Below are 13,737 nucleotides of genomic sequence, written 5' to 3' on the forward strand. Positions count from 1 at the left end.
ACCTTACTGTACTTTGGAAACAAATTAATAGGGTAGATGGTACCAACAGGGAAGTTGAGCAGGCTCTAGATAGCGTCATACCAAAGTATTCTTGGAGCGTCTTTGTGGTGGAAAAGTTCCAGACCAAGAATATTACCCGGTATGACTTTTCTATTCGGAACCTCCAGAAGTGGGAGGGGACTTTTGGGCGCCTTGAAGTTGAACATCTGATAAAGAGATCTAAGGGATCAAGGGCAGCAGGGCCTGATGGAATTCCAAATTTGGTATTCAAATCTGGAAGGAAATGATGCTCTAAAATCTTGTTACAAGTGTTTAGGGAAATCATACCAAAGCGAGTGATTCCTGAGTCCTGGCATCAGGCATTATGCAGTGTCAATATTTAAATAAGGTGAAATAAGATCCCTGGGGAACCTTCGCTCTATTGCCATAATGGACTCCTCATCTGAGCTATTTGTGGCTCTGTTATTGATGGATGTATTAATTTGGACTGAAAGTGTGAATAGGCCAAGTAAATATCAACAGGTTTTTAGAAAGAATTATGGCACAAAATTAAACAGTTTGATGGTTCAGCTAAGTAAGAGACAGGCTCTTAGCAAGGGGTCAGCACCTGTATTCCTGGCAAGTATAGATCTTGCCAGGCCATTTTATACCATAGATAGCAACATTTTCGGTGGATTTGCACACTAACACAAGTGTTCCAAAAAGGTTGGACAGTAATGGGAAGCCTGAAGCTCATTATGACAAACAGGGGCCTAAAACAGGGTTGCATACTTTCTCCATGTCTTTTTAACTTGCATCAGTCCAGCCTTCTTGAGCACTTGAGAAAGTGTTACAACTTTCCACCTAGAGTAGGAAGTCTCATTGTGCCGACTCTCTTGTTTGCTGATGATAAACTCCTTTTTGACAGTACCAAGATCGGCTTGCAACAAGCCTTATATTCTCTTCATGGCTACCTTATTCTTAATAACCTAGGTATTAATGCCGTAGAAACAGCAATGTAGATAGTTACTGTTCTAAGACTAGAAATTCTGGTGCTTGGTGTATTGAAAATCAGAAATTTTAAATAGTCAAGGAAATTAAATATGTGGGTTTTAGACTTTAAAACAAGGATCATTGCGGTATACAAACCATGAGAATGAAACAGAAGCGAGTACCCTTATATGCACAATGTAAGAACCTTCTGAAAAAATATTGTAGATATAGGTTGCAACCTGTAATTTCATTTTATGTGGGAAAGATGATTCCATCAATGTTATACTTCTTGAACTGTGTACCTTGGACTGGAAGAGTCTAGAGAGAATGCAAGGACTCTTCTGGAAAAATTTGCTACGTTTTCCATCTGCCATCTCTTTTGTCGTGATTCGACATTGGGTCTAGTTTATTGGAAAACTATAATGTGAATAGCAAAACTTAGACTCTATAGGAACATTCTGGATCCAGCAAGAGGCTCCTTATTTAAGAATCTAAATGTCATTTGTGTTCAGAATTCCTGTAAGCCCCTTTCTGTGTTTATAATGGATTGTGTGAGCTTTCTTGAGGGCTCCGGGATGAATCAAAGCTGTCTGGATGAGAACCCTGTGAAAGTCTATTGAAAAATAAAAATTGACCAGTGCAGTTGTGATCAATATCTACTAGGTAAATACAAATTATACTCTGAAATGGCCAAACAATACAGACCATGCCAAAGTCTTCCAGGATACATGGTAAGATTTCCAAACTATATGTTCTGTTTGATATATATTAGGTTTAGGTTTAACCTATTAGGTACCCTGGAAAGATGGGGCTGGCTAAGACAAATAGAAAAGAAAGATTGCATTTGCAGGTTTTGCAAGGATGGGGGATAGCTTAGAGTTTTTTTTAACACAAAAGAACAGGCATACACATCAGTGTTGTTTGTTAGTAGCAGCTAATATCAGTCCGGAGACAGCTCCAACATAAAACAGAAAACCTGTGGTATGGACAAGGATTATGCTATTTATGGTTTCAAGAGACAAGGCTATGAAGGAAGACAGAAAAGGATAGAGCGAAGTGCTAACTATCCCTACCTAGTGTGGTGTCTCAACAAGGTTGTGATGATGTAACTCTGTCTAATAGTGATAGAATAAGAATTACTTTAACAATTTCTATTGATTGTAATACATTCAGCCTTTACCGCTCTCTTCCACTGTGTGTGTGTGTCTATATACATATATATATATATATATATATATTTCTTTTTTTGTTTTTTTTTTTTGGAAGAGAATGTAGTAAAAAAGCGCACCAAGGAAAAATGATAAGCGTGGGGCATCTACTATCTACTGGATAATGTATACTTTAATAACCCATAGATTGTCTCACTGGTGCTGGGGTTAAAAAGACACAAATAAACAAGGGACAAGGAACACGAATGTCCCTTATTCCTAGGACAAGAAGTCAATACAATCGCCACTCTCCGTCTGTAGCTATTTTAAACTTGCGGTGGATGGAGATATGTAAAAATGTTTGCTCAGACTCCAAAAATAGGCCGTTTTCAGCAGCATAACTTGGATAATGCCACTTTCGTCAGGACAGTCTTCGGTTTCTCCTACCTGGTTTTGACATACAATTGATAACCAGATTGAGAAAAACAGGATCGGGTAGATGGATTAATACTTTACCACCTCGCCGTAGGTGTCAATGGACTGGAACAGTCTAGAAGGGAACCTATGGGCAAAAGCAAACTATGCACGACAGTCACTTTAAGGCTGCTAGATTCCAATAACTGGATTATCAATTGGCACATTACTTTGTGTCATTCATATCTACAGACATTTACTGCAAAAACACCACATTTCGCTACATTCATCAAAAGAGGCAGCTGGTCTCCTCATGTTTCTTTCAGGGCTCAAGAATGGTGGCCACAGATATTTTTATTATTATTGGGTAAGCTCTATCTGATCCCATCTTATCCCATTTCTTATGTTACATGCGGGGATCCTCTGTGATTAGCCTCCCCAGCTTAAAAAGGGGGGGGGTTATTTAGTTGATCAAAAAACAGGGATGCACTCACCTTGTGTGTTATTCCCTTTTGGTACAATGATTGAATGTATTCCTCATATTTAGGCGTAACGTAACTGTCCAGTCCACATGCTCCTAGTCTGCAACAAACACAGATATTTAAAGGCAGCATGCGGTTTCTGATTCTATAGCAGGCGCGCATATGGTAGTACTAACGGGCCGCATAGATGTTTATGATACTCTTCCTAATACACTTCATACCCCAAGGAGTTAGAGTGTCTAGTCCACCTTGTAGTGTGGATTCAACATGCATTTTAAAAAAAGTATCCCAAGTATTTAATGGCTTATATATAACCGAGCGGGCTGCAAGTCAGGATCCAGCACTTACTTGCATGTTACTCCTTTAAAGCCGAAATCTGTGTCAACTGTTGGCCGGAAAATCGAAGCGCGAACAACGCAGTTTGATTGCCGGTTCCTGTTACAGACTCAGCTTCCGAGTCATGTGAGGCGCGGTCGCGTGTCACGTGTGCACGCCTCTATGCGTTAGCGCTACCCGAAAGTCAGGCTTATTGCTGTAGAAGACATAAAAGACTCAGGGTCAGGCACAGTCAAGTGCTAGAGCTACTGTTTGGTTTGCGGGAATCATTTGTGTTTTCTGTTGGTTCCACGCACTGAACACCTGTATAGAGTCCCTGGTAGAGGTCTATTAAATTGTGGAAGACATCTATATTCTCTTTCCATGTAAGTGAGCGGGGTCAGCTTGGAATCCCTTAAGCATTGGACGTCTAGTTGTCTTGCTACTAGAACCTTAAGACTATTGCACATTAGGAGATTTGTTGTCACAGACAACCACTTGGATAGTGAATGGTTTTGGAATAGATTGATGGGAGGTAATGGAACATCTTTGATTATAACATGGGTAAAGGTGTTAGCCACTATGGACACATTATTGGAAGAAGTGGATTACATGTGTTAAGGAGAAGTGGTCTGTTTCAATAGATTTAATTTTATTCTTAATTTAGTTGGTGAATATTGTCCTCCAATTTTAATGAATTGCTCAATAGAATGGTTTCATACAAAATTGTAATGTATTTTATGTGAAATTATTTGTATGAGACATCTTTTTTATGGGAATTGTTTGTATTAAAGTTTGTAGCACACTGAGAGCGAACCACCCACATAGTACATAAAACCATCAACACGCAACTACACACTAAGATACCAGATTATCTTACAGGTACTGCCACCCGTGACTCTGAATCCCTTATGGACACTATCCAACCAGTGCGCATAACCAAACGCACCTTAACCCACACAACACACTAAAACCGACACAAAACACTACCACACACCCAAGGCACTGAATCTCACCCATACGGTTACAATGCACAAGACCTCTCGCACAAACTACCACATGCAAGACAACACTTACAAGCACCTGTTCCTCCTGGTTCTGAACCTATCCTCTCACCCTATCCCCACGAACCTCCACATTCCCCTATCTTGCAGAGCCACACAAAGGCCTGGAGACTGCCCCTGGGTGGTAGGGGTGCCTGGTATAAATCAACATGACATGACATAACATAAACTTGTGGCACAATGAAACAAAAGTTTAAAAAATAAATGATGCATACTTCTATAGGGAGTGGTATTCAATCTATAAAAGTCTAAATCCCAGACTAATTGGTGAAGACTGACAGACTGACTGGATGAAGAAGATAGAAAGAAGAATTAACAACAATAGGAAGGAGAATAGAATAGCTTCATTTCCTTTGGACCCATTTTGGAGTGCTGGCAGACTTCTGAGAAAGGCTTATATGGAATACAACCCAAGGCCTTTCTCAGTCGAAAAGCAGGCAGCCCGTCCCAATGCAGAAGGAGAGAAATCAGGCAGTGGAGGGAAGCTGACCCATCCTGTTGACTGATGCCCACCTGTTACTAGAAGAGGAGAATTGAACCACTACTTGGGAGGGTACCCACCTGTCTGTGATACAGCCAAAAGAAATTCCTATGTAAGTATAATGCCAGGAGGAAATATAATTAAATGGGGCCCCAGCCTATTTTATTTGTGAAAGTACTGAGGGTGTTACAAAAATTGACTGTACATCCTGGGAAATTAGTAAATATTTAAGAACTTTAAGGGATTCTGGAAACATTGGATTTTATCAAATAGACCCAAATGGTGTGCAAGTTTGGAAATCCCGGACACCTTTTCTGTGCCATGGCCAAGTACAGACAGGGAGCCTAATAGTGTCTCACTTTCACATGCTTAGGAAAATAATATAATTAAAGTCATTCCCTGATTGTATCATCAAGCAGAGTCCTGTTATTGGCTCTGAATCACATAAGAAGAAATGATTTTTAACTGCCACCATTTGTACAATTCCTACACATTAATGCAATAGAAAAAAAAACATTTAAGGGAATGTAGCAAACATGCATTTAAAATAGACATATTTGTTTGCAATAGATTTAGACACAGGAATGTCAAATAGCTTGTCTTTAAATTGAGTTTTCTAAGGTGCTGTTTGAAACACTGTCATGTCTACTGTTACAGAAGGGGGTGTTTATTTTTAATAAATAAAAAGTAGAGAGATTTAGATAGGGAGGGATGTTCTGATTTAATTTTGTTTTCTATAAAAGGGAAGCTTTGCCCTAAACCCTACTCATTTTTCAATGCTTGGTGAATGTGAACTTAGGCTAAACCAAATGAACATATGGTGGGGTGTGTGATTTTAAAAAGACTGCATTCAAATTAATTATAGCTTGGAAAAATGTAAATGATCACTATAGTGTTCATTCATCATTACAATAATCATTGACTTTGGGAATTCATAGAGAATGTAAAAGATGTATAATTTGTTTAGATTTTTACTTTTAGTTTTGATATGTTTTTAATAAATAATCCTTCTGTGCAATCCTGTGCATTTCTTGTCCTGAAAGGGGAGAGAGGCTGTAGGTAATTGATACTGTTAAACTGGTGAATCCCAGGCTCATATAAAAGAACTTTGTTGAATAAATAAAGATTGTGGGCACCTGATTTGGGGTGGAATATTCCCCCGAAGTAGATGTCACCAGAGAGAGAGCTTCCATCAGTCACAGTGCCAAAGTTGCAAGGATGGTACAACCTGAATGGCTCCTCCATTTTTCTACTTTCCTCTTTTCCCTTTGTTGTTTTCATATGTTTGGGCTAACCAAAGAAGATGGTGAGTAAGGTCCATTGCTACAGTACCACATTGATTCTATGATCAACACTGGCCATGCAAATGCACAGCCACTTGGCAGGTGATTACATTTGCTCCTCCCTTTCAGGGGTCCCTGTAATGGACCCTTTTTTTGGTATCTTTTATTTTGTGTTTGGATAATCTATTTACAAACAGTGGGGCACATTTTAATCACAAAATGTGTATTAATTATAGGCTCTAACAGTTTACGTAAAAAGAATCAGTTCAAACTCAGCTCCAATGGCTGCTCCCTTTTTTAAGGAAATTGGCACCATATAAGAGATGGCATTGAGTGCCTATACTAACGGATTATATAATGTGACATGTTGGGTATGGCTTAAACCTTATGTATGGTGAATACATCTTTCATTTGGCTCCACACTGTGGCATGAATGGAGAGGTGACGTAAGATTGCCTTTAGCTTTATAGTTGATGGGTGAAAAGATAAATACATGTATGGGTGGCTGCTTACCAAGGAATAGGACAAAATGACCAAATAGAAATTACCGACCCCACCAAAAGACCTAAAATACATACCACCAAAAGTTTTATGGTATGTATTTATTGGTGGGGTCTGTATCTGTTAAAAAAAAAAAAAATCAAAGGCTGTGGGGGCTGCGGGGATGTCCCCCACAACACCCCACTCACTATACTTTACAGTATAGTGAGTGGGGGTTGCAGAGGACATCACACCAGCAGACCTGAAAAAGAAGAAAGAAAGGCTGTGGGGGCTGCGAGGGGTGTCCCCCACAAAGCCCTGCTCACCATACTATATAGTATGGTGAGCAGGGTTTGTGGGGGACAAACCCGCAGCTGCCCAACAAAAAAAAAAGAAACGTACCCTGCGGCAAGGGTTCCCCGATCACAGAAGTGAAAGGGAACAAGCATTTCAGGGTCCATCGAGACGGTAGGCAAGGTAAGTAAGAGGGTGAGAGTGTTGTGGGCGTAGTGGTGTGGGTGGTGGTTTGGGTAGGGGTTTGTGCACATCGGGAATGTTCAGGGGAGAAATGACCGAAGATTATTTCGGGCAAATAATCTTCGGTCAGTTCTCCCTTGAACATTTCTGTTGCAGAAAAATTACACAAATTCCTTACCAAAACACAGGGGCCCTCATTACGAGTTCGGCGGTAACCATGCCGCTATTGGCGGCATGGCTGCCGCCGAAATCGCGTCAGGGTCCGGGTCCTCGGAATGAGGACATACCGGGCCATTCCGAGTTCGGAAGACCCGGTAATTCCTCCCTCCAAGGACCCGGGCATGGTTCTTCCCCATTCCCATTTCAGCCCCCATAGGGCTGAATGGGAGAGGGAGCAAACAACGGGCCATTACGAAATGGCCCGTTGTTTGCTCCCTCTTCCCCTCGCGGGACCCGGTAAGCACACCTGGTTTTCCCAGGCGTGCTTACCGTGTGCCGCGAGGGGAACTCGTGATGCGGCGGTACGGAGTGAACGGCGCCGGCACGTTTTACGTCACCGTTCACTCCGTACCGCCAGGGTCGTAATGAGGCCCAGGGTCTCATATCACATCAAAGATTACATTACGTTTTGCCCAATATTACAAATATTGATGACAATTATTGCAATGCATTCTCACTAACACATTTCTCAAATATTTCAAATTTTCCAGCGTAATTGTTATTACCTTCGACCCAAACAACATTGCATACATTAGCTTCATCTTTGTGGGTTAAGGTTTCTGCCTAGTCCTCAGAATCTTACTCAATACAGTATCCATATTTTTGAGAACACCAGTATGGTGGATTTATGGAAAAAAAGAGAACTTCGCATAATATACATTTTTGTATAGTTAATATTTTCAGTTGGAAAGCACTGGTGATTAGTTATTTAATTCAACTCTTTTTGCACTTCAGCTAACGTATCCTCAAAATGTACTTTGACGATTTTCTGCAGACTATGGATAAACCAAATTCCAAAATTAAATGTATAACTTATCAAATGTTTAGTAGATGTAATATTTTTGCTAATTTCAAAAATCTCTGATTCAGATTGGTTAATAAAATGTCTGCAGTATTTACCAGATTGATGAAAGATTTGAGGATTATTATGTATGTGAGATCTGAATTATGTTAATACACTAAACGTCATCTGCATGAAAGGGCCATTACCCTTTCAGAACTGCTCGTATCACCTTTTCTTCACTTCTACTTAGTTCAGCAAACAGTTCAATAAATACCAGAACCCACACCCGGCTGATCAGAAATCCCTGCATCATCCCTGAATATTAAACTTCTCGATTTTTTACAATAAGTCTTGCTTTTGTGTGTTTGCTAGATTATTTGTATATTCTTTAGTATTTTATTTGTCAAACCCATTTTACTCACACAAATGCATATATTTGAATGTTCCCATGATGGGGGAGCTTTTTCCGCTGGTGTGCCACATGAAACACCTTATCCACATGCGTGTTGAGAAACTATTGCATTACTTGCCAGACCCAAGCTCGATTTCCAGCTGGGGGAGCAAGCATTTCTATAATTTGTAGCACCAGTTTGCTGGGAGCATTGCAAAGATAAAGGGCAGCTATTTTATAAAAAATAAAGCAAAGACAGCAGTGAGAGGGGATATGATGAGTAAGGGATCATGGTCACTGAAATAAACAATAAACATGAATGCACAATGACATGTAACAAAAAGTCTGGGTTTGCAGAACATTACTTCAGAAATCTATTTATGCATATTTTTATGAGTGTGATTTATGAAGTGGTGCTAGAAGAAAACATTTGGAGGAGGAGGAGTCTCTTGTAACGACTGGCAGTCAGCGCAGTGCAATGGCGCTTGCACGCTGGAGCCATGGTGCAGCTGATAGCCTGGCTAGTGGGAGCTGTGAAGCAGAGCTGCAGCTTGTTCGTGGATGGTCTTATGCCAATGTTGAGGTAATTTCTCCAAAGGTATTCAAGAGGTCTGGGGGTCCGCCTGACTCCCAAGGGCCCCAACGCCCTTCCCCAGAATAAATGGAGGACTCAGTCAACAGCAAGTTAGAACTGCGGTTTATTACAAAAACCAACAGGGATAATACAAGACAATTTGGATTCTCCAGTACTTCTCAGCTCTTCATGGCATGTGCTCCGTTTTTGTACAAGTATTTCATCATCATCTGTGCCCTTCCCCGAAAAACCTATCTCCACCGAGGATTGGGTATCAAGAGTACTATTACCTATAGAGGTACCCTATAGAGTTTATTCTACTGGTCTTTGCATGTCATTGGCTGGCCTGTCCCGTACCTGAGAAACTATCTACTACATTGTTTCAGAGTAATGGGCTTACCATTGGTTTGTACCCTTTGTTATCCACCCCCTGACTTTCTAAGCTGTGATTGGTTAGGGCTGATCTCCCAGGCCTGGGACTGATTTTAGTTCTCAGCCCTCTGTGCACCTCTTCAAGGTGATGTGAATGATTATGTGTCTGCATTGTAACTTGTGTGTACTACCTTTGCCTATGAGAATGCTCTCCTTACGTTGCAACACTAGTTGCCGTCTGCGTCGATTTGCAGGGATCGGCTCTACTTTCTCACCACGTGTCCATTGTCTCGTTTGGCTGTACCACATGCTTAGAGACCACAAAATTGAGCTCTACAGCTTGCATTTATGATGATTTATTCAGTTTCTCTGCAGCAGGTCCCCTTGTAGTCTGAAGATTGGAACGTGTCCGCATATCTCTGACCTTGGCAGTGAGCCTGCTTCATGCTCTGTGCAGTCTAAATCAGCTCTCCTAGTCTCAAGCTCTGTGGCTTTAGGCCTTCTGTAACTTTCCTTAGACATATAATATAAATTCTACATGTTCATGTTATTCTAAGTACTCTAAATCAGGTTCCATATATGTATCACTGTAGTCCCATAGGTTTGTTCGCGTTAAGCATCTGCAAGCTTGCTCAGGATCTCATGTGCCTTGCGGTTCTGCATTACTGCATTTGGCTAATTAGAAAATAATAACAGCATTGACAGTATATATATGTATCTGTCCTCTTGCTATAGAACTGTGTATGCATGTTCTTTGTGTATGCAAATATGTGTTTTTGTAATGCAGTGCAGGACTGCAACGATGCTTCATGTCTAATGTTGCTACGTTGCAGTGTCACTAATAATGTCAGCATCGTGGTTTCTTGGTGCTTAGTCGAGACTGTCCATATACGTGTTTCCGTCCAGGATCTCTGTTTCTTCTCCTATACCTGTGAAGACGTGTATTGGATTCTGTCCGTAGGTCTGGCTGAGAGGATACCTTTCTGTGTACTTGTCAATCATTGATGCACTCGGGATTCGTCCAAAATAGGATGGGTGGCTGCAGGGGTTTCTGGCTCTTCATCTTGTCATGAATCTGGGAGTGAGGATGGGCATTCTTGGGACCCTCTCTTCACCACGAGTGTTATGGGATCCTGGTGCACGCTAGGGTAAACGGGGATTGGACTGTTGTGCTGTGGCAGATCTTGACACCGGTTTCAGCCCTCATTCTCCCTCATTTGCATGCCTACCGGCACAGTGTGTCAGTGAGCTGGCGTCGGTTTAGCGTGGATTGTTGAGCTCTCCTATTTCGCAACATGGTATCTATCTGCTGGTGTTCTGTTCCCTATGCAGGTTTTGCGGTTGCAGCTGATGTTCTGCTTCCACTGTGGTGCCCTGGCTTTGGCGTGTGCCCATTGCGCCATGGCGGTTGACTAATTGATCTTACGGTCTGGGTGCGCTGGGTAGAGTAACTGTTTTTCCATCTTACTGTTACTTACTATAGCTGAAGCTAGCTGACCAGTTTGGTTACTGGTCATATTATCTGGCTACCTGAGTGTAATTTCTATCAACCTGTAGCCATGTGGTGGAGTGGCTGTCCAGCTTTGACTACCTTAAACTGTGCAGTAGTATCATCCGTTACCTATTGTTGGTCCAACTTGTACTGCCTGGTATTGCTGGCACTCTAGTGACTAACCTCATATGTGTTTCCTTACATTGTATGCTTTCCTCCTTCATATGCCATTGAATCCCACTTGACTTCTAAATAACCTACCTTTTTTAGTCTTAGTGCTTTTAAGTTCATGCGTCCTGCAAAATGCCTGCATTCATGGGGGGGCGCTGTTGTGCGGCTCGTATGATGGCCGCAGCCTGAGAGTGCTCTGGCAGAGGCTCAACTATGTGGCTTGATATCCTGCGTTCGAGTTGTGAATTTCAGAGGGAAACTGCTCCGCGCAGTGTCGGAACTACTGTGGCACAGGGGAACTTGGATTATAGCCTCTGTGACTAAGTGGTCCCGGATTATCTGGCCGTTCTCCTCGGGGCCTGCTGTGATGTGGCTGGACTTGGCGGGCCACCCCTCCGGCACCAATGGCTGAAGTAATACCCCAGGGCTTCCCCTCCCTGCTTTGCGGCCCTCTGCCATCTGCAGGGGTGGCGTGGTGACCCTCGCCCACCTCCCCCTTGTCTCCTGGATCGTCTGCTGCTGGGGGGTGGCTTCAGCCGGGGCTAGCACTGCAGGCACTACCTTCTGCCCCTTCGTGGCTCCATGGACCTGGCTACGCTGCGGGGGGAGCTCTGGCTGTCCGCCCAAGGGTGCCTGGAGGAACTCCCCCTGGATCACCTACTGCTGGGGGTGTCTCTGGGTCGAACTAGCGCCGCGGCGCTGCTGTCTGTCCCCCTGCGGCTCCTTGAATCTGTCCACACTGCTGGGGGAGCATCGCCATTGCCTGCCAGCAAGTGCTTGGGTAGACGGCGTTGGTTGGCTCCAAGACTTGAGCTGGGACTAGACCGTGCCTCCCCGCTTCCTTCTTCGCCCTCCGGCCCCACAGGACCAGCATTCTCTCATTGCAGTGAGTCGGGCAGCCTCTGGGAGTGACTTGTGGGTGCTGCCGTCCTATCCTGGAGGCGGGAGCGGCAGGGTGCCGGGGCTCACCCTACCTGTCCTGCCTACCTGTGCAGATTCCTCGACCCTGCCCCCCTCCCCCTTTCCTAACGCAGTGGGGCTCTCCGGCTACTGGAGGTGTGGTAGCCCTGAACTGAGGAGCCTTGCATATAAAGCCCTGCTCCAGCGTTGCTCTTAGTTCACATCTCGCTGTGCTCCCCTATCCCTGCAGTGCTTGGCTCATGGAGGGACTCTCTGGGGGTGGAAGCCTGACACTCCAACTACCCCTTGCGGACACAACGCCCTTGGGGGTGCGAGAGGACTGGATGCTTCTCCTGGGACAGGAGGTCCCATAGATTGGGCCTGTTGGGAGGCTGCCCAGTGGGGTTACACCGCCCACCTTCAGCAAGCTCTCTGAATCAACAAGCTTTACCCTGGGCCGGTCCTCTGGGGCCCATTGAATTCTTCCTGGTTCTGCATGGGGCGCCCTCCCCGCCCTGCCCATCTCTTTTACTGGGTCGTCTTTCAGCTGTGATATTAGGGGCCCCTGCCCATTCATACCTCCCGGCAGCCCTCCTGGGTATACTGTGATAAACCCCTCTACCCCTGGATTGTCCTACGTGCACCTCGAGCCTATAACCTGCACCAGTAATGGGAAACCAGAAGAAACAGGCGAAGATGGATCAGTATGCCAGGTCGGACTCTTCGCAACAAGAAACTGAGCCAGGCCCATCCCAATTTCATATTATGGCCCTCAACCAGACCCTATTAGCTCTGAAAGGCAGTACGGACAATCTGAGTGCCAAAATCGATGTGCTAACGTGTAAGGTAGACTTGTCAGCAGTACAAATTGAAAAACTGTGCGGCAGAATGTCGGAGGCAGAGCACCGTATCGGGGAGGGAGAGGACAAGATTACGGTACTTCAGTGAGAGGTGGAATCTCTTCAACAGATGGTGAAGAGTGGTTGCCAAGAACGACGACCTGGAGGGAAGGTCTAGAAGAAACAACTTAAGGATCACAGGGGTCGCCGAGTCCACCCCCATTGACAACATGGAACTATTTGTGGAAAAACTGCTTAAAGAGGTTCTCGACGACCCTCCCGTTATGATCATGTTCATGGTGGAGCGGGCCCACCGCTCCCTAGCGGCTAGACCCCCCCCAAGGGGCCCCGGAGAGTGCCATTATTGCTCGCATATTCAACTATCAGGATCCGGATATCTTGCTCCGCACCGCTAGGGAAAAGAAGTCTCTCCGGTGGGGCTCTGCTACAATTAGACTCTTCCCTGACTTTAGTGAACAAGTACAGGACCATAGGAAGCCCTTTCAATAGGTGAAAAACATCCTAAGAAAGAAAGACATTCGCTACTCTATGATGTACCCCGCTAAACTCAGGGTCGTTTACCAGGGGAAAACATTATATTCTTCACGACTCCGGAATCGGCGGAACGATTTGCTTCTGAAATCCCGGACTCGGGGGCCTCCCCTCGACATCCATCCTAGCCTGACTTGGTTTGGATGGAACCATCACACAGCTGCGACCGGCTCGCTGGGCCTCAAATGAACCCCGAGGCCCTGCTTTGCAATTACTGGAAACACTTACTAAACATGTTAATTCCAATGTAGTAGCTTGATGTGGTAAATGAACCTCTTGCCATTGGGAGGCACAGAGGCCGCCGGCACACCCAATGCCCAGAGGCAG

This window comes from Ambystoma mexicanum, chromosome 1p (assembly GCF_040938575.1).
Source record: "Ambystoma mexicanum isolate Mex_15411 chromosome 1p, UKY_AmexF1_1, whole genome shotgun sequence".
In the NCBI taxonomy this organism is placed as follows: domain Eukaryota; kingdom Metazoa; phylum Chordata; class Amphibia; order Caudata; family Ambystomatidae; genus Ambystoma; species Ambystoma mexicanum.